General features: G+C 42.3%; 1 protein-coding gene and 1 long non-coding RNA gene across 2 annotated transcripts in view; one reads left to right on the forward strand and one right to left on the reverse strand.

The window, feature by feature from the left end:
* Positions 1-450: 450 nt before the first annotated feature.
* The window catches only part of LOC103430881 (CRM-domain containing factor CFM3, chloroplastic/mitochondrial), a 39,674-nt gene continuing 17,918 nt past the window's right edge, over positions 451-22,206 (forward strand). The window contains exon 1 of the mRNA XM_070814827.1: positions 451-790. The gene's annotated coding sequence lies outside the window, so the exon portion shown is untranslated. The remainder of the gene's footprint in view (positions 791-22,206) is intronic.
* Positions 12,718-13,960, reverse strand: LOC139192511 (uncharacterized). Its single transcript, XR_011576712.1, has 5 exons — positions 13,784-13,960; positions 13,603-13,700; positions 13,422-13,495; positions 13,241-13,338; positions 12,718-13,065 (listed from the first exon to the last, which is right to left on the reverse strand). It is a non-coding gene; the product is annotated as an uncharacterized lncRNA (long non-coding RNA).

The following is a 22,206-nucleotide window of genomic DNA, read 5'->3' on the forward strand; positions in this document are numbered from 1 at the left end:
GAATTTGTACGGACTATTTTATCTTAAACAACATCCATTATTATTTTCTTCTTACAGTTATCTTAAATAAATGTGCTTGAACTCATGTCTAGCACAAGCATATACCTTGAGCAGCAAATTTCCTCTGCTTCCTCCTATACTTCGTCACCTCGCTGACTGTATTTGAGGTGTCTCGAGTAGTATCAACACCATAATGTTGTGCTAACCGTTCTGAGCGACGACATCCGCTCGTAGCACCACCACCAACTGGGGGTGGGTTCAAAAAATCGAAAACCGAAAAAAATTGAAAACTAAACCGAAACTGAAAAATCGAACCGATCCGAAGTTGATTTGGTTCGGTTTGGTTTTTACGATTCGGAAACCTAACCGAACCGAACTGAAGTTTTTATAATTAATTATAAATTAATATCTTTATTATTAAACGATGTCGTTCTTTCAGTCTGAAACCCTACCCCATTACCCTTTGCCACCTTCGGGCCTTCCCTTCCCTCTGTACTCTAGTCAGAAACCCTTCCCTTCCCTTAGCCTTCCTAAATCCCAAGTTCCCAGTTCCTATTCACAGCCTCTGCCACTCCGTCGCTCCTCGCACCTGCTACCTGTCTTCGTCTTCTTCCTTGCGACCTACGATCTGCGACGATGCTACCCGTCTCACTCTCAATCAGTGTCGCTATCTCACTCTCAATCTCTCACCCCCATGACTCGTGACGGCGTGACCTGTGACCTCCTCTGGCTTTGAGTCCTCTCGTTGTTTCCAGTCTCGAGTCTATCGACCCACGACTGCCTTTGCAAGGTTAGTCAGTCAGTCTTTCATGTTCTACAGATTTCCTTTCATTGTAATGCTCACTATTGTTGTCAATTAGAATGCTTACTATTGTTGTCAATTAGAAGAATCTGATGGGTGAGGAAGGGGTTGTCAATTAGAAAAAATGGGAGGTTTTGATTTAAGGGTTTGTAACTATTGGTTGTGCATCTGAAGTCTGAACATGCATACCCTTGTGGTGAAAACTGGGTTCAACTTCGATAATTCGTGTTCCTATACGAATATGAACCATCTTCTTCTTCAGCCATCAGTTTGATAGCCGATTCAATAAATTTCTTTTTCACTGATATGTTACATCATTGTTGTTTAATGGAAGCCGAATTATCAAAGCAATGTGATAAAATCGATAGACGAAAATTCACAAATTGTGATGTAGGCCCTGCAGATTATGGTGTCTCTGTCAATTCATAACTCGATTTCAAAAATTGTGTGTATTTGGAATGAAATTATTAAATACATGTATTTCAAGTGATTAATTGTAACTAGTCATTTCTGAGAGTGTTTTATAGAATAGTGATTTTGTATATGCTAGTTTTGGAAAGGATGGAAGGTACCAAAAATGGTGATGTTTGCACAGAACCATACCGACCGAGTTTCGGAAAGCTTAGTCGGCCTATATCTCCATTGGAGTTAGCTGACAAAAACCATACCCTTATCTGCATTAATAAGATATGCATTTACACTAGTAAATATATAGTTTCTTATTCCTTATTATAATTTTGTTTCATACTAAAATAAAGGCTAGCTTTTGTATATATATATATAGATAACCCAAGTTGCAGCAAAGATCAGTTGTTTTGTAGACAATCTAATTCTCACGTTCTGACATGTTATCCCTTCATTGACCCATTGGATGTTATGTTCTGTTCTTTACAGCTATATGTTATGTAATTGGTGTATGGGAAAGCTTTATGAATCATGATTTAGGGTTGTTCCCTAATTGAATCTTATTATATGTTTTGTATTTTAATTAGATGAGCTTGAGCTTGAAGAGAAGGTGTGTGCTTGAGGACTTTAAAGTTTGGATGTTAGGTTTATTTTAGGTTTGGAAGACTTGAAGTGTGATTGTGTTGGAGATGTTAAAATTTCAGATTTCAATTTTTTTTTTCATTTTATTGAAAAAAAAACCAAAAAAAAAAAAACCGAAACCGAACCAAAAAAGCAAAACCAAAAAAAAATGGGCCAAACCGAAATTTCGGTTTGGTTTTAGTTTTGGCAAAAAAACCGAACCGATTTGAATCGAACCCAGCCCTACCACCAACAACATCCAACCCACTGAAACAAACAACACAAAATTATTCAAGTTTTTCAATCACCTTTTGGCTGGGTAACTACTAACAAATTTTAGCAAGTTTAAATTCGCACCCACAGTTCCCCATATGAGAGAGAAAGAGAGAGAGAGAGAGAGAGAGAGAGAGAGAGAGAGAGAGAGAGAGAGCGAGAGTGAGAGTGTTACCTTCTTCTTGTCCGACAACGGTAAGAATTGGAGTCATCGGAGCGCTACGCCATATTCGAGATAGCTAAAGCTAGGGTTTCTGAACTTTGGTTCCAAGTGTTGAACTGGAAGTAAATGAGGAGAGAAGAGAAGGAGAAGGAAATGAGGAGAGGAGAAAAGGGCAAAGGGAGAAGGCACCGGCGCAAGGAAGAGATGGAGGGGTTTTATTCTGGAAAATTTCATTACCGTCGGTTTAAACTGACAGAAACATTTTTTAATATATAAAATTGATAGAAACATTTTCATTACTGTCGGTTATAACCGACAGCAAAAAAAGGCCGCAAAAATCCCCCAAACATTCCTTCCCAAAATTTTAATTCCCCCCCCCCCCCCAAAATTTTGTTACGATTTAAAAAAATAAAAAAATAATTGTTTGGTTTAATAAATAAATAAATAATATGTATTTAAATAGAATACATTTTTAAAAATTAAATAAATAATTGTTTGGTTTAATAGATAATAACCCATGTAAAATATGCAATAAAGAAACAAAAAGATAATTGTACAATGAAAATGTCATCACACAAACTAAATATTGTCTATTCAATACGTGAAAAACATAAATAAAAATTTAGCACAAATTACTTTTCCCACTTAAAAATTTAGGCAAATTTAACGGAGATATGCATTTTATGAAACTAGTATTAATGATCAAACCGTCAAACTTGTTTGTAGATACTACAAGATCGCATACGTAAAAAATCGTAAAAAACAAACATTCAGAGATTACGTAACGGAACAAAAGTTTTTTACGGTTATAAACGAAAAATCACAATTTAACAGTTATTTTAGCTCCAATTTTAATGATTTTTTACAGCTACACACCTCGACCCTATAAGAATGCAATGAATAAATTTGATCTTCAATTTAAAATATTTACACTGGTGGATACCACAAAATCTTATTTTATACTTAATGGAAGTATAACATTAACTCTTAAGTGTTTATTTAATCTACTGTTTTGACGTGATACACATTCTACGAAACTTTTTTTCAATGATCTAACCGCCAAACTTGTTTGTACACACTCCGAGATCACATACGTAAAAAATCACAAGAAACAAACATTCAGTTATTACGTAACAGAACAAAAGTTTTCGACTGTTATAAATAAAAAATCACAATTTAACGGTTATTTTTTAATGATTTTTTTTACTGCTACACTCCTCGACCCTATAAGAATGCAATGAATAAATTTGATCTTCAATTTAAAATATTTACACTAGTGGACACCACAAATCTTACTTTTCACTTGATGGAAGTATAATATTAACTTAAAAACCGTTACACTCCTTGACCCTGTCGGTTATAACCGCTATTATTAACTTAAAAACCGCCAGAATCTTCAAAAATATTTAAAAAAAGATTCAAAAATATTGTCGGTTATAACCGACATGATTTTTTTGATATCCGCCATTAAATATCGTCCAAGACTTTATGTCGGATATAACCGACATGATTTTTCTAATATCTGCCACCATCATCCGCCACCTAAAGCTAATATTGTAGTAATGTATGACTATGTATTTAAAGTTAAATTTCTAATTTTTCTAACAAAGATGGTGGAAGTGATGAAGATGCGTTATGTAAAACTTGATTTATTTATGCTATTTGTTCTTCAACTTGATCTAATTTTCAGCTAAATTTAAAACTAATTGAATAATTAAATTATTTTGCCTAATAGGAATATTACTACTAGCTACTTGTGTTGAAAAATCTGTTAAACCTACAGGTTCTTTATCTAACTTACTAATTTATTTAAAAATTTTGGATATATTTTCTACTTGTTATAGAATCGGTCATTAAACTAATAATCTATCTATTTTATTATGCAACTTATCTACTTGTTCACTCAACTTTTTTTGCACTAATTGAATTTTTTGAACTTCTAATTTTAACTGCTCAACTATTTCTAATTATCTGAGTTCTACGTGCTTAGACTTACAATTTATGAGGTCAACAAACTCTTTTATCTCTCTTTTGCAAGAAATCATTAGAATATTTTTATTATTATCTCCTAACTGAAATGTAATATAATCTAAATTTTGTCTAATTTTTTGTATGGATTTTTTTTGAAAATGCTCTAACAACTGGTTTAACAAATGATTATGCTTATTATTTTCTAATTTTATATTTCTGCTTGACTAATAATAAGATCTACAATACTATTGGCTTGTGGATTTTCTTTACTATGCAAAATAATTATGCTTTCTCAATGGAAAATAACAAACTAAACTATTTTGGTCTAAGGTTATTTTTCTTTTTTGAGATTCACTAATTTCTAAATTAAGGTAATCTATCATAAACTGCAGTCTATATTTTTCTAAAGTTACGGCTAACTAGTTTCTTATAAACTCTCTTTCTTCTCTCATGGTATCTAAAGTTTGATCTGTTGCTCTTTTTGCTTCTAAAACTTTATGTTGCACTTCTACGTTATTATATTTACTAATAAATGAAGGATGTACAAGATAACCAAGATAAAACTTCTGCTTCTTCCAAGTCTTGCTAATTCTTTTGGATATATATGCTAATCTTCTCTTTATGCTAGTTATATTTGGTTGTCGAGGACAATAATTACCTGGTAGTTGTGGTTAACAAGGTTTACAAGAACAATAATATCTGTTATTCATACAAAATTAAACAAGTGTGATATCAATTGTGTTATTGACTTCTGTCCTCAAGGTACTTTACTATTATAAGTATATTATTAAAATGTTAAACTTGGCTCTGATACTAAATTTGCATAGCAAGCCCGGTTAAATAGTCGGATGACCATTATAACAACTAGATATAAAACTTTGCACATGGAACTCAACATGTTCCATGACAACCACTCACAATGCAGGTATAAGGCCTCAACTGCTGAACTCAGAGGTACCCTGGTTAATGTCCAGTTATTTGTATGGCAAGCATTCAACTATAACAGAGTGCTCGAACAAAGTATAATCATCAGTTTAGCAGATTAGTAATATAACTATGTTTGTACCATACTTGACCAATCCCGAAACTACCGAGCACCGGCCAACGCTATACTGTCAAGGACCCAGAAGAGTTCCCCTCCGACCAGGAGGCCAATCACTACTCGACACGTGTCAAGATTAGAAGCCAATCAGAGCGCAGCACGTGTCGACATCAAGAACCAATCATAACATGACACATGTCAATGTGACAAAGCTACAAGTTTTTCTATAAATAGGGGTCATTCCCCCACAATATTGCCTAATGCCATTTTGTGTGAAATCATTCACAAGAACTCACTAAATTGAGAGCTTGATCCTTTCTACTTGTGTAAGCCCTTCACTACTAATAAGAACTCCTCTACTCCGTGGACGTAGCCAATCTGGGTGAACCACGTACATCCTGTGTTTGCTTCTCTGTCTCTATTCATTTACGTACTTATCCTCACTAGTGACCGAAGCAACCAAGCGAAGGTCATAAAACCTGACACTTTCTGTTGTACCAAAGTCTTCGCTGATTTTGTGCATCAACATTTGGCGCCGTCTGTGGGAAACGACACTTATTCCTACTCTCTTCAGCTGTGTCAAGCTGGTTTCTATCATTCGTACACTTTCTTTTGATCAGGCATCCCTCTCCAACATGGGAAGCGAAGGAAGCCACAGCACACAGAATGACACCCCCCTTGCACATAGTGCGAAACAACGAAAGAAGGAAGGAAAACGAGTTCTTCTTCAAGCTAAAGTCGATGAGTTGGAAGCTCAGAACAACAAGATAGCAATGAGGAATGAGGTCCTCCAGGAGCAATATGAGAAGCTCTTCGAGACACTCCACGAAGCTAGGCAAGCTCAGACACGCGAGCTTGTTGCCCCCGTGGAAGTCAACCATCAACTGGGTGCCCTCCAACATGGAGGGTCACATGCATTCGACATAGATATCCCTGATAGGGAACAGATTACCCCTCGACTTGATAATCAACATGAGGCTTCTCTTAACCCAGTTGCTTCGACCCGAACCATGAGAAGTGGAGGGAGACACCTCTTTGCTGAAGGGGCAGAAGGATCGAAAGCCGTCTTTCGCGATTGTCGGGATTTCCTGAAGCAACGTCGAGAGAATTCCATCCATATAAGCTCAAAGATCAATGACCCAAGGATTTCTGAGAGACTCGGTCCCCTGCCACGGCCCGAGCCGGCCACCAATTTGGGGAAGGGGCAACAAGTCCTAGAGAGACATGAGGGTACAGGGGACTCAGAGGTGTTCCGGCAGACATACCCTGGAAGCCAGTACAACGAGTCCAGGGAAAAATCACATGCCCTTGATCAAACCTTCCTAATTCCAAGAGGAGATGGAGATTTACGAAAGAAAGCTCCAGTGGCACATAACTCCGCTCAAGACCCCCTTGTCCTACAACTTATTGAGGAAGTAAACAAGTTGAAGGCTGAACGTCAGGCTGAAATACCTGACTGGAACCAACCCAGGCCTGGCCCTCTTACAAAGAGGATCCTCAACACCCCCCTTCAAGCAAAGACAAAGCAAAAGCTTGGCTTGCAACTTTATACTGGAAAAGAGGACCCGATTGAGCACCTTAACCTCTTTGAGTCCACCATGGCATACCGGATGCACACCGACGAAGAGCGATGTCTTCTCTTCCCCTCCACCCTCTCTGGCGGAGCTCTAAATTGGTATTGTCGTCTTACACCTGAGACGGTAGACTCATTTGAGGAATTGAGGAAACTATTTGTTTCCCAACACATTTTCCAAACCGATCGCTTGCACTCTGCAGATGACCTGTACACTATCCGCCAGAAGCCAGACGAGTCATTACGTATGTATGCTGGTCGCTTCAGCCATGAATACTCCCGGTGTGCCGAGGCAGACGACAAGACTGCCCTCAAAGCCTTCACGGCAGGCCTACGTGATTGTTTCTTTAAATACATGATCAATGCCAATACTTGGAAGACTTACTCTGAGGTGATGGCGCAGGCTTATAACCATGCCTCCGCCGAGGCAAAGACATATCAGGAGAAACCCCCTACAACCATCCTTTATCAACAAGTGGGAGGTGGAAGCCAGACTCACCTAAATGAGAAGACCTCGACTTTCCAAACAGCAGTGGCACCTCCCCATGCCTTGCATAATGCTTCGCCGAATCAACAGACATATCAATTTCAAGGCAAGAGGAAGGATTTCCATCCTCACCACTCTCATTTCAGTAAAAAGAGTAAGGGACACTATCCCGATAACCAAGGGTATCGCCACAATAACGCTCGCCCCCAGGCAGTCAATGCAGTGGGTCAAACCCGCGTCAAGATACCCCCTACCCCAAGGTATGAGACATACACGCCCTTGAATGCCACATGCGCGGCCATTTACCCCAGCATAGCTCACCTGATACCAAAGCCAAAGCCGAGGCACCCAGATTACACGCCCCCGAATAACGCGGGCACGTTTTGTTGCTACCATGAGCATAACGGCCATGATAGCGAGAAATGTATCATCCTCCGTGATCGTATTGAAGCTTTGGCACGAGAAGGAAAGATTGATCAATTCCTTCTTCACCCTCAAAGGGATAACCGTAACCAACGCCAGGTGAATGTCATATATTCCATAAGCGGCGGCACACCCATATCTGAATCTTCCAATAGGGCCATGAAAAACAGTGAACGAAGTCTGAGGCCTGGTCACCAAGTGTTTCACGTGGAAGACATCAGGGGAGGGAAGTATCAAAAGCCTAACTGGGATCCGATATGTTTCTACCCTGAGGAAGAAAGAGGCATCATCTACCCTCATAACGACCCATTGATCGTGGAGGCTCACATAGCCAACTTTGATGTTCGACGAATCCTCGTAGACACAGGGGCTTCGGTCAATATCATGTTTGCCGAAGCTTTCAGGGCACTCAGTGTAGCTGAACACTTGCTCGATCGCTCGATTTCTCCTCTGATAAGCTTCTCCGGTGATATCGTGCAACCCTTAGGGAGCATACATTTACCCTTTACTATTGGTACAGGCCCTTACACGGCTACCATTACCACTAACTTCCTAGTGGTTGACTGCCCAACGGCATACAATGTCATCTTTGGGCGCACAGGCATCAATGATCTCAAGGCTATGGTATCCACGCATATGCTGTTGATGAAATTTCCAACCCCCCATGGCAACGGCTACATCAGAGGAGATCAGCTTAGTGCACGATCATGTTACAACACTTCAGTTAAGCAACAACACTTGCCCGGACCCAAGGAAACCCTGTCTGTACATGACCAAGTCACAAAGACCAGCCTAGATGAAGCGAACTTGGATCTTCCTGATAGCAACAATCAACCCGATGATCCTCGAGATGACTCTTTCACCCAGCAAGCCCAACCTGCTGAAGAGTTGGAGAAGGTACCTATCTCAAGAGATTATCCAGATCGCATGGTGAAGATTGGCACCACATTGTCACCACCCCTTCGGTTAGCATTGATATCTTTTTTGAAAGAGAACACTGAAGTCTTCGCCTGGTCATACGAGGACATGCCAGGCATCTCTCCCGATGTCATCTGTCATCGTTTGAGTATTGACCCCAAGATCAAGCCGGTGAGACAGAAGCGAAGATTTTATGACGCTGAACGATACGAGGCAATGAAAGCAGAAGTTGAAAAACTCAAAGGCATAGGCTTTGTCCGCGAAGTCAATTACCCGACATGGGTAGCAAATGTGGTCCTTGTTAAGAAAAATCCGACCAAAGAAAGTCTTTTGCTTCAAAAGGTCTTGTGGAGAATGTGTGTTGACTACACCGACCTAAACAAAGGGTGTCCGAAAGATAGCTTCCCTCTTCCTCTTATTGACAGACTTATAGACTCTACGGCCGGGTGTGAACTCCTGAGCTTCATGGATGCTTACTCAGGATACAACCAAATCCTCATGAACCCTTCGGATCAAGAACACACAGCCTTCACTACCGACAGAGGACTATACTGCTACAAAGTCATGCCTTTCGGCCTAAAGAATGCAGGAGCGACTTATCAGAGACTAGTCAACTCAATGTTCGCCGAACAGATTGGGAAGAGCATGGAAGTTTACGTTGATGATATGTTAGTCAAGAGCAAACATGCTGACCAACACATCACCAACCTATATGAAACTTTCACTATTTTGAAGAGGTATCGAATGAGGTTAAACCCCAACAAATGTGCCTTCGGCGTAGGCTCTGGCAAATTCTTAGGTTTCATGATTAGCCAACGAGGCATTGAAGCTAATCCCGAGAAGATCAAAGCAATCCTCGACATGAAGGAACCGGTAACTTCAAAGGACATCCAGAGCCTTACTGGCAAGGTGGCAGCCTTAACCAGGTTCATTTCTAAGGCCACAGACAAATGTGCTCCCTTTTTTAAAGCACTTAAGGGAAGTAGGAAGTACATTACATGGACTGATGAATGTGCCGAGGCATTCAAAAACCTCAAGGAGTACATGAGTAAAGCCCCTCTACTCTCCAAGCCCGAGGTAGGAGACATTCTCATTATCTACCTATCGGTATCAGCTTCAGCCGTAAGTTCCGTTCTCATTCGAAAGGATGGGAATATTGAGCGACCTGTCTACTACGCTAGCAAAGCCTTACAAGATGCGGAGACACGGTACTCTAACATTGAGAAATTGGCTCTGGCATTGGTCATGTCTGCTCGAAAACTCCGCCCTTACTTCCAAGCGCACTCCATCATCGTGCTTACCAATTATCCTCTTCGACAGATACTCCAAAGTCCTGACACTTCAGGGCGAATGATCAAATGGGCAATAGCGTTGGGTGAGTTTGACATCTCCTACCAACCAAAGCCAGCTGAGAAGGGCCAAGCAGTAGCAGATTTCATCGCCGACTTCACATATCCTGTTGACATTGCTTCTACACCTGAAGCAGTAGCTTCATTACCATCGGAAGCTCAGAAAGTAGAATCAACGACCTCAGCATGGAGTCTGTATGTTGATGGCTCATCCAACCAACAGGGCTGTGGAGCGGGACTAGTCTTGACTACGCCCGACAAAGTAGCAATGGAGTATGCTCTTCGTTTCAAATTCAAGGCATCAAACAATGAGGCCGAGTATGAAGCCCTTCTAGCAGGATTACGTTTGGCCAAACACCTCGGGGTTAAACAAATTGATATTTTCAGTGACTCCCAATTAGTGGTCAACCAGGTTACCAACAACTTTAATGCTAAGGACAGCTCCATGGCAGCATATCTTGCGCAAACACAACTTTTGCTCAAGCACTTCCACTACCAGATCACCCAAGTTCCTCGAGCGGCAAACAGTCATGCAGACGCCCTGGCTCGCCTCGCCTCAGCTGTGGAAGACAAGATTGGAAGAAAAATTCATGTCGAACTGTTGGCAACACCAAGCACCATGGCCGCAGAAGTATGCAACTTACAACGGGGGGATAGTTGGATCACCTCGATCTATAATTTCCTTGCTCATGGCACCCTCCCAAATGATAAAGTCCAGGCTAAGCAAATTCAATACAAGTCTACCCGCTACCTGATCATCAATGATCAACTCTATAAGCGAGGTTTTAGCCTGCCATACTTAAGGTGTCTTACGCCTGCCGAGGCGGAAATCGTCCTTCGGGAAATACATGAGGGAGTCTGTGGAGATCATGCTGGATCTCGGTCCCTAGCACATAAGACTTTTCGCCAAGGATATTACTGGCCAACACTCCACCAGGATGCCATCAAAGTATCCCGCTCATGTGACAAATGTCAACGATATGCGGCTATTTCTCATTCCCCTCCAGAGCCTCTTACTCCTATGATCAGCCCTTGGCCCTTCGCCCAGTGGGGACTTGATTTGATCGGCCCAATGCCGGCAGGGAAGGGCAAAGTCTGTTACGCAGTCGTTGCAGTGGACTACTTCACAAAGTGGGCCGAAGTAGAACCCTTGGCAACCATTACTGAGGCAAAGATAGAAGACTTCGTGTGGAAGAACATCCTTTGTAGATTCGGCATTCCCAATGCGATAGTCACTGACAATGGGCGACAGTTTGACAACAAGAAGTTCAGGTTGTTCTGCTCTAAGTTTAACATCAACTTATGCTTTGCCTCTCCAGCTCATCCCCAGTCTAATGGACAAGTTGAGGCCATCAACAAAATAATCAAGCGCACTTTGAAAACCAGCTTGGACAAAGCTAAAGGCTGTTGGCCAGAATTTGTACCCCAAGTTCTTTGGTCATATCGCACTTCATATCGGACTTCAACAGGATAAACTCCATTCTCACTTGCCTTTGGCACAGAGGCGGTTGTCCCTGTTGAGCTCGAGCAAGCAACATTCCGAGTCCAGAACTACATTCAAAGTGAAAATGACAAACAACTCACCCTCAACTTGGATTTAGTCGAGGAACACAGAAACCAAGCTCACTTGAGGAATGTCGCCTACAAGCAGCGCATCTCCAACTATTATGACTCTAGGGTCAAGCATCGTTCTTTCAAAATAGGAGACTGGGTCTTAAAGAAAAGATTACTCTGCGACAGAGTCCCGAGTGAAGGCACACTTAGTCCAAACTGGGATGGACCGTATGAAGTCATTGGCATCAGTCGCCCTGGCTCTTACACACTTAGAAGCTCCGATGGCAAGACCCTTGGCCATCCATGGAACGCTGATCACTTGAAGTACTACTACAAATAGACTCACGATGTACAAGTGTTGAGCTATAGCCGTTCGGCATCCTATGTAATGAAGGCCATTTGGCAATGAATTCAATAAAGAGGTAATTTAGCCAACTCAGCCCTCACTCTTTTACATTCATAGCAAGCGATGCCGGAACCCTTCTCAATCAGAAAGCAATCTGTCTCCCACAGTCACTACAAAACAAGCAAATGAAGACCGTGTCAAGCGCCAAAAAAAAAAAAAAAAAAAAAAAAAAAAAAAAAAAAAAAAACAACTTCATCCAAAAAGCTTCACCCGAAAAGCTTCACCTCCAAAGCTTCACCCACAAAGCTTCACCTAAAAAGCTTCACCCAAAAAGCTTCACCATCAAAGCTTCACCTAAAAAGCTTCACCCAAAAAGCTTCACCTAAAAAGCTTCACCCAAAAAGCTTCACCATCAAAGCTTCACCTAAAAAAGCTTCACCCAAAAAGCTTCACCCGAAAAGCTTCACCTAAAAAGCTTCACCCAAAAAGCTTCACCCGAAAAGCTTCACCTAAAAAGCTTCACCCACAAAGCTTCACCTAAAAAGCTTCACCCAACAAGCTTCACCCGAAAAGCTTCACCCACAAAGCTTCAACACCAAAGCTTCACCTACAAAGCTTCAACACAAAACCTTGCTCCAAATAAACAAATTTTGTTCACAAAACCCAAGATGCCCTTGAACTTGTACAAAAACACTTGGGTAAACATAAACATTTTTTGTTTTACACCCACAAGGGCCCAAAATTTTCCTTCTTATTTATTCACTTATATATGTTCCCAAACATATTATAATAGATCCAACAACAAGCCAAAGTCCCAAATTTCATAATGGACAAAAGTACAAGCAATTCATCAATAATGAAGGTGCTACAAAAATTGGAATCTGCCCCAAAATAGAAATCCAACCCAAGAGACTTTTTCTCTCTCTCCCTCTTCCGCCTCCTTTCATCTATCAAATTTCTGCAACCTCTGCTCTTCTCCAATGGAGCTGAATTTTGGACACCCTATAGTTCTTGAGCATATGAACAACTTTCAAGAAGGAACCATTTCTGTTTGAGCGACGGAAATTAAAGTGTTGAAGCTCCAAACATGATAGTCGGCTTCTTGCAGATTTCGAAGCTGTTGTGATGTTTCGAAGATCTGGAAATATTTAACCGTTAGTTCATCCTGAATTTTTGATATGTTATGAAAGAGTCGATGAGGAACAACTTCAATGAAGAAAGCATACCGATCTGAACAAGAGAAAATGGAGTTTCGAAGCTCACAACAAATCTGACGGGTTGACAGACAAATAATAACCAGTCATTCATCATACCTGAATTTCTTGAGTTATACAGCTCCGAGGGATCTCAAATTTGGATATGTTGTAGTTCACAAGCTGAGGAACAACTTCAATGAAGAAAGCATACCGATCTGAACAAGAGAAAATGGAGTTTCGAAGCTCACAACAAATCTGACGGGTTGACAGAAAAATAATAACCAGTCATTCATCATACCTGAGTTTCTTGAGTTATACAGCTCCGAGGGATCTCAAATTTGGATATGTTGTAGTTCACAAGCTGAGGAACAACTTCAATGAATAAAGCATACCGATCTGAACAAGAGAAAATGGAGTTTCGAAGCTCACAACAAATCTGACGGGTTGACAGAAAAATAATAACCAGTCATTCATCATACCTGAGTTTCTTGAGTTATACAGCTCCGAGGGATCTCAAATTTGGATATGTTGTAGTTCACAAGCTGAGGAACAACTTCAATGAAGAAAGCATGCTGATCTGAGCAAGAGAAAATAGAGTTTCCAAGCTCACAACAAATCTGACGGGTTGACAGACAAATGATAAACAGTCACTCATCATACCTGGATTTCTGGAGTTGTACTGCTCCGATGGCTCTCCAATTTGGATATGTTGTAGTTAAGGAATTAACGAACAACTTTCATGAAGACAACTTTGTGATTCGACCTACAGATGATGGTGTTATGTTGAAAAACAATTCCGGTTGTTAGGGGAAATGAAAAACAATTCCACCAAAGAAACATCATTATGATGTTTCATCATTATGGTGTTTTCATCATTATGATGTTTCATCATTATGGTGTTTTCATCATTATGATGCTTTCATCATTGTGATGCTTCCATCATTGTGATGCTTCCATTATGATGTTAATGCACCAACGGTTACACCTTCTGCAATTCCACTTATTCGGGCCTAGCAACCTTCATCAACAAAATCTATGAAGAAAAAGTCCGGGGCTACCACTTAGAAAACAAAAGAATGAAGTTTTGGTACTTACGACATGGACTATTAGCAAGACACCTCATTCGTCAACTCCCTCGACTAGAGACTTGGGGGACTCCCACCATATGCTACTACGCCTTGGTACTCAAAAGTTCGTGACTACTCAGTGACTTGGATTTTTCAAGTCTCCAACCGAGAAGTTTTCCTCACTCGGGAAATTAAGGGAACACTACCTCAAACTACATGCTTCACTCACAAAGCTTCAACAATACAGGTTTCAACAAAAGCAAAAATTCAAAGAACTTTATGAAGAAGGCTTTGGTGTATTTAACACAATATGTTGAAATGAAGCAAAGCTTATTTATTAATATTTTCGATAAGCCACAAATATGTACATATACATGAGTCAAAATAAACAAACAAAAGGGAGCCTTCACAAAGGTTGCTTAGGGGAAGTCTCAGCAGTCGGTAGAGCCCCAGAAAGAGAAAGCACCGGAGGGTGGTTATCCGGAGCCTCAGTACTTGACAAAACCCCAGAAGGAGGAGGCATTGGAGGTTCATCATTTGAAGCTTCATTACCAGGTACAGCCCCAGAGGACGAAGGCAATAAATGCCTTTGGAACAAACCCACAAACCGCTGATGATCAAGTAAAACCTTACCATCAGATTCCTTCATCTGGTCAAGCTTCCTCTTCATGTTTGTAGCATAGTCATGGGCGAGCCGGTGCAACTGCTTATTTTCATGCTTGAGCCCTCTAATCTCCTGTTTGAGACTCATCACTTCAGCAGCCAATGATTCAACTTGGCGGGTTCTAGCAAATAGGCGTTGGGCCATATTAGACACAGAACCTGCACACTGAACACTAAGAGCCAGAGAGTCCTTAACAGCCAACTCATCAGACCGTTTGGAAAGTAGTCTGTTATCTTTGGGAGTGAGAAGGTTCCTGGCCACCACTGCAGCGGTCATATCATTCTTCATCACAGAATCCCCAACGGTAAGAGGACCAGTAGGGGATATGAAGGATGGGCGCCATATGTTGTCTGGAGAAGGCGTGGCTGTCTCTTCTCCAAGGTTCAGGTCAAAACGACGGTCGGAGGGTCCAGACATTTTCAAATGTGTTGAAGAAGGAAGAGGTCAGACAAATCAAGATCTTAGAAGTGCAAGAAATGAGCTTCTACTGGTAGAGATTTAGGTGTGCTGTGGAACTTAATGCCAGCCTCTATAAAAATCTGCACTCGACGGAGCTTCAGAAATCGAAGAGGCGTTTGCTTTCTTAAAAGCTGGGCTGCTCAGAGACCACGAGGGCCGATCTCAGAAATCGAAGAGGCGTTTGCTTTCTCAAAAGCTGGGCTGCTCAGAGACCACGAGGGCCGATCTCAGAAATCGAAGAGGCGTTTGCTTTCTCAAAAGCTGGGCTGCTCAGAGACCACGAGGGCCGATCTCAGAAATCGAAGAAGCACCTGCTTTTTCAGCCTCGTCAACACCTGTCACATGCACAATCAGCTTTGCGGAAATTACGGGCAATCTGTCGAAGATTTCTGGTGAAGTAAAAAGCACGTGAATCTTACTGTTCAATCACCGCTCTCCATATGCACCATCAACTCCTCGGGTACCACATATAACTTTGTCAAAGATCTCTGACAAAGTTTAGGCACGAGAATTTCGAAGTTCCAGCTACCCTACTATTACCCATAAGGGTAAAGGAACAGCACCACTGCTTGACAACTGGAAAGTCCCTATGTGTGTCGACCTCCGTGTTTTGCGGCAAGACAGGTTGGCAAGAACGTCCAACCTTTACTCACATTCGAGAAAAGACTCCCAACATAATTACTTTCTCAAAAACCGGAGTAGCACCGCTTTCCGAATCTCGAGAGTCAGATCCTCGACGGGATTGCTTGTTCGAAAACCGAAGAGGCACAACTCTCAGAACTTCGAGAGCCAGATTTCCTTAGATAAAGCTTGTCTGTAATCTTCACACGTAATATCAGCTTTCCAGATACCACATACCACTTTTTCAAAGTGCTCTGACAAAATTAAAACACGTGAAGCTGGCAACTCCCACTACATTGCTGTGACCAAGAAGGGTAAAGGAATAGCATTACTACTTGTTATTGGGAAATCCCTATATACATTGACCTCCCTCCTCAACGGACAGGCAAACCTGCAAAAATGCTCAACCCTTTCTCGCATTCGAAAAGGCACCCTCAACATAAACTCTCGAAATACTCAGCTTTATTTCCCCCCGATAATACCTCAGCAAATAAGCCACACCAAGAACAAGAGTATCTCATATCATCAGGGTCGAAAGCAAGAGTATCCCATATCATGCTTTCTCCCTATCTTTGTCTTTGTCCTTGTCCACACCTGCAGGACAAGGAGAAAGAGAGCAGTCAGTCGGAACCTGAAATCAAACCTCCAATTTGGAACTGACTGCCTGGAGCCTTTGCCTGGTTGCTTACTTAGCATTGCTCTCGAGTACTCATCCTCAACTGCTGTCAAGGTCACGAATTCCACCGGCAAATACCTCATGACAGTTGATCAGATATTGGCTCTTTACACTGAAGCTGCCAAGCGTGGATGAGTCACTATGAAGGAATGTTCTGAAGGACCATTTAAATGCAAAGGTTGCACACCACTTCTGCCATGCAAAAGATTGAAGCAGAAGGTTCAACGGTGAGCTGAAACAGATCACTACAGCACGACACATTTCCATACCACATTCATTATTCCGTCAACAGCAAAAGTATCCCATATCATCAAGGTCGAACGTACTCTAGATTTGATGGACTTGTTTTGACCCTCAAATTTTTGAGTCGGCCTTATACTCTGAAGGGCACCAGAAAACCCTCCAGCACAGTTCAAGAATAAGCCTGTGGAAAGTTACTTCTTCAAAAGCAAAAGTATCTCATATCATCTCTTATCCATTTGCTTCTCCTTATTCTGGCAGTTGAATGAGAGACAAGGAGAAGGAGAACAATCAACCGGAAGCCGAAGTCAAACCTCTGATCCTGGGTTGCTTACTTGGAAGTTTGACTGCTTACCTTGTCTGTCACCTCTTTCGGCAGATCTCCTAGCTCGGCGACTTGGGGGACTCCTACTATAGGGTTTGTATCACACTTGACTAAGCCCGAAACTACAACTAAGCTTCAAGTGAAATTGATACATTACCTTGTGCGTCAACATCAGCTAAATACACCATTCCCGGATGGAGGAAAGGTACTTCCAGAGAAGGGCAGATGAAGATCAGACCACACTTCGGTACTTAGAAGTTTCGTGATTACTCAAGGGATTGGATCTTGCAAGTCCCCAACCGAGGAGTTTCCCTCACTCGGAAACTTAGGGGAGCACTGTTTGTACCATACTTGACCAATCCCGAAACTACCGAGCACCGGCCAACGCTATACTGTCAAGGACCCAGAAGAGTTCCCCTCCGACCAGGAGGCCAATCACTACTCGACACGTGTCAAGATTAGAAGCCAATCAGAGCGCAGCACGTGTCGACATCAAGAACCAATCATAACATGACACATGTCAATGTGACAAAGCTACAAGTTTTTCTATAAATAGGGGTCATTCCCCCACAATATTGCCTAATGCCATTTTGTGTGAAATCATTCACAAGAACTCACTAAATTGAGAGCTTGATCCTTTCTACTTGTGTAAGCCCTTCACTACTAATAAGAACTCCTCTACTCCGTGGACGTAGCCAATCTGGGTGAACCACGTACATCCTGTGTTTGCTTCTCTGTCTCTATTCATTTACGTACTTATCCTCACTAGTGACCGAAGCAACCAAGCGAAGGTCATAAAACCTGACACTTTCTGTTGTACCAAAGTCTTCGCTGATTTTGTGCATCAACAAACTACAATAGTGTTTTCCTGTTTTGGACTAGAAGTCTTGTAGACATCAAAATTTCGGTAAAATAAATGTTGATCAATAATTAAAATTTCAATGTTTATGTGTCACATAAATTTTACACATAGCATGTGACTAAACGAAAAATCAAAATAAATCGGAAAAGTCATCAAACATGACACGTGTCAACACCTGGCAGAAATGATTTATTTCATCTAATTATTTAAATCCAAAAAAAATCAAGTTTTGGAATTCTATAAATAGGAGGCCAAGGCATTCATAACCAATTCACCTCATACCACAACCTTGAAGCTTTGAAACTCAAAAGCTCCCAAGCAAATCCCGAAGGATCAAGAGAGCTCTCTTCGTTATTCGTCAAATCCTCATTCAAAATCAAGCCCCAACGGCCCTTGAAGAACTTCCGCTGATTCAAGATCAAGCCCCGACGGCCCTTGAAGAAAGTGTACATCGTTCATCATTCGTTCATCCCTAGATCAAGCCCCGACGGCCCTTTGGATCCACGACGTCAACAAATCTGCACAACTGTTAATCCCAAGATCAAGCCCCGACGGCCCTTTGGACCAACAACATCAAATCCACCCATTGCAAAGATAGAATCAGAGGCTAAATTTGTAGAAGAGATTGTAACCCCTAAATCATCAATACAAATATTATTTTGTACACGTGTTTCTTGTCTGGTTCATCGCAGGAATTTCCGTGTTTACAAATTTGGCACGCCCGGTGGGACCATCTTTACCTCTCATCTCTATCTTTGAATCCGCAAAAAGCACAAATGGCATCAAAGAAGGCTCAAGTTGTTCTCGCAGCCAATGCAAGGAACAAGAACATTATCACCGTAGGTGGTGTCACTTCAGGCGTCATAACTCGAAGCAAGGCAAGAGCTCTTTCTGCCGCATCTTCCACCCATGCATCAACTCCGTCGAAGGAACAAGAGCACCTGAGGCACGAACCTGTGATCACCCTGGCTTCGCTAAAGGCGCCAAGGAAGGAAAGCCCAAGGAAGTACTCTGGTTTCATGTTTTCCGATGCCGACTCAAGCGGCAACTCAGCCATGCAAGTCATGACTGCTGGAGCGACTTCAATCGATGAGCAGCTGGCTCATATGAATGAAGCAATCGTAAGGCTAACACGGATTGTGGAAGAAAAAGACCAGCAAATCGCCGCACTCGTCAACCAACTAGATGTAAAGCCCGATGTGAAAATCGAGCAAGGGGATGGTTCAGTAAAGAAGGAAAACGACGAGGATGAAGAGCCTCCGGTGGAGAAAATCGATGTGAAGCTGGAGCCAGGCTAAGCAGAGGCACTCATGGGATCTTTTTCTATCCAACAACTGCAAGAGATGATCGCCAGCACCATCAAGACGCAGTACGAAGGAAGCTCACATACCTCATCATTCTACTCAAAGCCCTACTCCAAGAAGATTGATGCCCTAAAGATGCCAATGGGTTATCAACCACCAAAGTTCATGCAGTTTGATGGAAAAGGAAACCCGAAGCAACATGTCGCACATTTCGTTGAAACCTGCAACAATGCAGGGACGGAAGAAGATTACCTCGCCAAGCAGTTTGTGCGCTCGTTAAAAGGAAATGCCTTTGAGTGGTACACAGACCTGGAGCCCGAATCCATCAACAGCTAGGAACAGTTGGAAAGGGAATTCCTCAACCGCTTCTACAGCACCCGCCGCACTGTGAGCATGCTAGAGCTGACAAACACAAAGCAATGCAGGGATGAGCCAGTCGTGGATTACATTAACCGATGGCGCAATCTAAGCCTCGACTGCAAGGACAGGCTCTCAGAGATCTCTTTGATCGATATGTGCGTCCAAGGCATGCAATGGGGGTTACACTATATCCTTCAAGGCATCAAACCACGGACATTTGAAGAGTTAGCCACCCGTGCCCACGACATGGAGCTAAGTATTGCCCATCATGGGAAGAAAGAACCGATCACCGACTTCAAGAAGGATAAGGTGTTCTCCTCAAATGTAGACAAGACTGGGAAGAAACCCCTCAAGGAAGCGTTCACCGTCAGCACTGCTGCCGTCAAGACCGCCTCCGCGCCTATCAAGATCTCCTCCAAAACCAAAGCAAAGGAGATAAAGAAAAGTGAGCCTCCTCGCACCCAAGAAAGGTACAAAAGTACCTTGAGGGAATTGGAGCATAAGGTATACCCTTTTCCTGACTCAGACATGGATGCAATGTTAGACGACTTGCTAGAAAAGAAGGTAATCGAGCTACCCAAATGCAAGCGGCCTGAAGAAATGAATCGCATAAACGATCCTAAATACTGCAAGTACCATCGAATCGTGAGCCATCCTGTGGGTAAATACTTTGTCCTCAAAGAGCTCATCATAAAGCTAGCACAACAAGGGCGAATCGAGCTTGACCTCGAAGACACGGCCGCGACACATACTACTACAATTGCATTTGGATATTTCGATCCCGTGCCTCTCCAAGCAGTACCTGACCATTCCTATCAATGCTCAAGTTGCACGATACCTTTTTCGCAACCATCGCTGGGGGCAAACGAACAAGATGCACATGCCGATGATGAAGAAGGATGGACATTGGTGACCTACAAAAAAATAAGGAAACCAAAACCACAAGCCATAAGACAAAAGGTGGAACAAGTGAGAAAGCACCATCCCCGCAACAGTAGGAAGCCCAAAAGAAACGTAAAAGTTGATAAGCCAATGTATGCTAGGGAACCTATGGAGCAAGAGCCACGCATTCCTATCTCATTACACGAGTACTTCCCGAATGACTTCTTCCAACAGTGCACTATCGCTGCATGCCACATGGTCGAAGTAGAAATAGAAGAACCTTCAAAAGGCAAAGATATCACCATTGAGGGAGAAAAAACTCTCACTCTCGAAGAAGGTCTGCCAACACACTTTAGCATTGAGGAAGCGCTGCGATTACCAAAGAAGATGCGAATAGCATTAGCAGCGGTCTTGGAAAGTCCCAATGACCACGAAGTGCAAGAAAGTAAGAACGAAGGCTTCAAGCTTCGACCACATGAATATGCCACATGCTGTGCCATCGAGGACACAATCCATTTCACCGACGAAGACTTGCTGCTAGGATCCAAGCCTCACAACCGTCATCTCTTCGTCTCTGGGTACGTAAGGGAGCACAAAGTCAATCGCATGCTTGTGGATGGTGGATCAGCCATAAACATCATGCCAAAGTCAACAATGACTACAATCGGCATCAAGGCGGATGAACTGTCCTTAAATCATCTACTAATCCAAGGTTTTAATCAAGGAGGACAAAAAGCAATGGGCATGATCCGAGTAGAGATGACTATTGGTGAACTCAAGTCAAGCACGATATTCCACGTCATTGATGCAAGAACTTCCTACGGCTTGCTCTTAGGAAGGCCTTGGATCCATGCAAATGGAGTAGTACCGTCCACCCTTCACCAATGCTTGAAATTCTACCAAGAAGGAGTGAAGGTGATCTATGGCGACACCAAACCATTCACCGAAACCGAATCACATTTCGCAGACGCCAAGTTCTACATGGATGAAGACATGGTGCTCGAAGCTCTTCCAAAAGAGATCAAATCCACGGGTAAAGCAACACGTAAAAAGCAGGAGTGGCAAGCCATGCCCAAGAAGCAAGAAGAAGAAGCCATGTCGTCTTCAAGCAAGAACGATGATGAGCTTGCTAAACCTGCAACAACCAAAGGGAGTAGGATGCCCTCAAATGAACTAAACACACCCGTTTTCCGATACATCCCGATGTCAAGAAGAAAGAATGGTCAATCCCCATTCAAAACCGAAGCAAGCAAAGCCGATGCACAACGGTACATGGATAATGTAAAGTTGCTCAAGACGAATACAGTTCTACCTCTGACACAGCTAAGCAACGCTAAGGTTGCAAGATTACCACAAGGCTTAGTAAAAGCTCTACCAAAGAGAGCGGAACCAAGCTTTCTCCCAACCAAGAGGACTGAAGAAGGTTTTGATCCGAACGCCTACAAACTCATGTCAAAAGCTGGGTACAACTTCGCTTCTTCTTCGAATCCTGGAAAAAAGGTTTCAAACACCGTCAACAATAAAGAACATGACCTCACCGAGACTCAAAATAAGTTGAAGAAGCATGGTTACGGAGTTAACAACAACAAAGCTGGACTTGGCTTCACACCAAATGCACTCGTG

Source organism: Malus domestica, chromosome 15 (assembly GCF_042453785.1).
Source record: "Malus domestica chromosome 15, GDT2T_hap1".
NCBI lineage: Eukaryota > Viridiplantae > Streptophyta > Magnoliopsida > Rosales > Rosaceae > Malus > Malus domestica.